Here is a 2,872-nt window from a genome sequence, read left to right as displayed (position 1 = left end):
ACCTTCGTTCTTACAGCAGCACTCAGTGTTAGGGTCAAACTGGTCATGTCCACAGCACAGGTGGTCCCTGGACTTTCTTGTCAGGATCGTCTTGTTCTCCAAAGTACCACAACACATCTGCTTGTCCACATCATAAGCATCTTTGGAAACGATCAGGAAGATTCTTAAAACTGTTTCACTTTTATCTCAACCACAAATTAGATGACTGGCTACAATTGTGTCAGATTAAGGTAAACCAGTTGCAACATTAGCAGAATCAGGATTTTTTGTAGTCTTCTGTAAGTTTGTATCAGAAAATCATCATTTTAAAATGCAATGAATAGCTGACAATGTGTAGATGTATGTATTTGTGGTGAGGTTTTAAGGCCTTAAGCTCAGCCTTATGGTTGCTATCCTTCTACAGAGTTTAAAGCTTTAGTGCCTAGTTTCTGTCACCCCCTAAGGAATTCTAAGTAACGTCAGCAACACTGTTGGCACGTCCACATGATATAAGCCTTCCGTGATTGCGCACCACCCCACGCCTACCCCACACAATTGCTAGTAGCTAAGGAGGACACAGAGGATCTAAAAAACATGAGGGAGGTCCTTATCTTCACTTGAGTTTTTTTTGCGCAAAAGTTGCTGGACGACACAAACTTCTGAACACAGCCACACTGAGAAATCCAGAGAGAGTTGTGTGGAGCTGATCATCTTAATGAGCTTTGTAGAAACCCATTTGGCAATGGCTAGAATGTAACAGACGTTTACTTATATCAAAAAGTTACGCACTAAAGCTTTAATACTCAAACGATCATCTGCACCATGAGTGTTTGGTTTTACCATCTGGTTACTAAATATTAATGAACAGCTGTCAGTCAATAAGAAGAAGAATGTTTTTAGTAGGATTACAATAAGAAAAATGGAAAGACGATTTATTTCTCAGTGTATACTGTATGTTAATATGATCCTTTGCCTCAATCTATTGTGTCATTTATACTCACCACTATCACAACATTGGGCATTTGGTGCGGGTTTGGCTATGATTTTTGAGTTGCAGCAGATTTCATTGAGTTGGTCATAGGCCATTAGTCCACAGCAAGCTGACACCTTTTCACTCAGACCCTCTGTAACATCTGTAAAAACAGTGATTGAGTCAAGAGTAGAAACACAAGTAGGACCGCAACAGCTTAAACGTGTTGTGTTACAGTAAGTCCATAAGCCAGGAAGTTCCCACGGTCAAAGACAAGCCAGGTTCAGAGAGAGGCCAAAAATACAATACAAAGCATCATGATGTAGCTTAGCATATTGTTATTGCTGTTTCTGTCTTTAATTGTATGTAAAAAGCCTTAAAGAATCATTTAAAGTGCTAAATAAATAAAATGATTTTTTTAAGATCATTGTTACTATTACATAAAACACTGAGTTTCCTGCACAATGTGTACTTTAACTTTACATACGTTTATTAAGTAAGCTTTTTTAATGCAGCAATTATACTGTAGTGCAGTATTTTCAGTGTTAGACCTGAATACTTGTTCCACCACTGGTTATGACGCAATCACCACGTTCACACTGAAGGCTTTTTCTCTAGTCAGCACAAATGTCTTGATGCTGCTTAAGGAAAAGCCCCAATGATGAAATAAGTTGCAATCCAGGGTAGCTGCCACTTGAAGTCTTTTAGTGTTCGCCGTGCCATTACGTTTTATTATTTATATTATCTTACCGCATAGTTTGCCTTTTTATGATCACTAATCCAACATTTAAATTTCTTGCTAGTTTGACACAGATGTGTGTTCATTACTTGTGTTGGTGTATCCATCTTTACAACAAGTGGCTTCTTCAGGGTTGAAAGCCCGCCCTCCACAATATGACAGCCCTTCATCTGGAAGGTGATTCTTGGGGCGCAAGGGCTCGCAGGTGTCATTCTCTATTTTCAAGCAGGGTTTTCTGCAAGATAGTCATTAGTATTGCATCAACATCACAGTCAATATGTGGAATATACAGTTTTTTTATATTGTATGTAAACGTAACCTCTTTTCATGTATATGAACATTTCACCCTTATCCTTAGTAATACTGCCCTCTGATGGACTAAAACTAGAACAATTAAATAGGTACCCATTCACCCACACATTTCCACTTTTGCTGTGCATGCGAACATATTACACACAAAAAGACAACGTATTGTAGGAGCCATACAGGTTGTTTTCCTCCAAGCCACAGGGGGCAATATGCTGCATTGTTTTGTCAAGGCCAAGGCTGGCCTTGGGTAATTTAAGTTCCTGTATTGATGTAATCAGGTGTTGTTAATTGAAGAAGAGGAGCAAACTGTTTTTAACTGTGCTTGGATTATGTTGTGTTTTTTGGACATAATATGACTTATTATTTATTGGAAGTGGACACTGGAATGCTGCAGAAAATAAACGCCTTCAATGCAAACTATTGGAAAGGAATGGACATCATTATTCTGAGTACATGTTAATGGAAAGATAATCCAATTTAGCAAACAGTAGCAGCTAAGTATTGGACATAGTTACAACACCTACATTGAAAGATCACATTTTAAGGGTCCAGCTCGGCAGTTTGGGGTTTTCAGCAATCTTGTGTACAATAAAGAAAACAGAGTGTGGGCGATCCAAATCAAAATCAGCTTTCATGGCCAAGTATGTGTAAGAATTAAAGGAATTTGACTCTGGTTTTCTGTTGGGTACCTCGAACTATTGTTACTATAACAAGTTGCTATTCCTAAAAGGCTTATGAGTAGTAACAGTGTTGAATTGAGTATGGCACTACAGAAATGCCAAAGTTTCATTAATCACTTAACTTATATTCATACTTATTCATCTTGGGGCCATGTGCTCAATAAATAAAATAGCAAGTTACCCAGTACAGTGTGA

General features: G+C 38.2%; 1 long non-coding RNA gene across 1 annotated transcript; it reads right to left on the bottom strand.

Moving 5' to 3' along the window:
• Nucleotides 1-10: 10 nt before the first annotated feature.
• LOC117942187 lies at nucleotides 11-2,023 on the bottom strand. Its single transcript, XR_004656085.1, has 3 exons — nucleotides 1,778-2,023; nucleotides 981-1,112; nucleotides 11-140 (listed from the first exon to the last, which is right to left on the bottom strand). It is a non-coding gene; the product is annotated as an uncharacterized LOC117942187 (long non-coding RNA).
• Nucleotides 2,024-2,872: the final 849 nt, after the last annotated feature.

This window comes from Etheostoma cragini, chromosome 3 (assembly GCF_013103735.1).
Source record: "Etheostoma cragini isolate CJK2018 chromosome 3, CSU_Ecrag_1.0, whole genome shotgun sequence".
Taxonomy (NCBI): Eukaryota; Metazoa; Chordata; class Actinopteri; order Perciformes; family Percidae; genus Etheostoma; species Etheostoma cragini.
The sequence above is the reverse complement of the archived record's forward strand: the minus strand, read 5'-3'. Positions and strand labels throughout refer to the sequence as shown.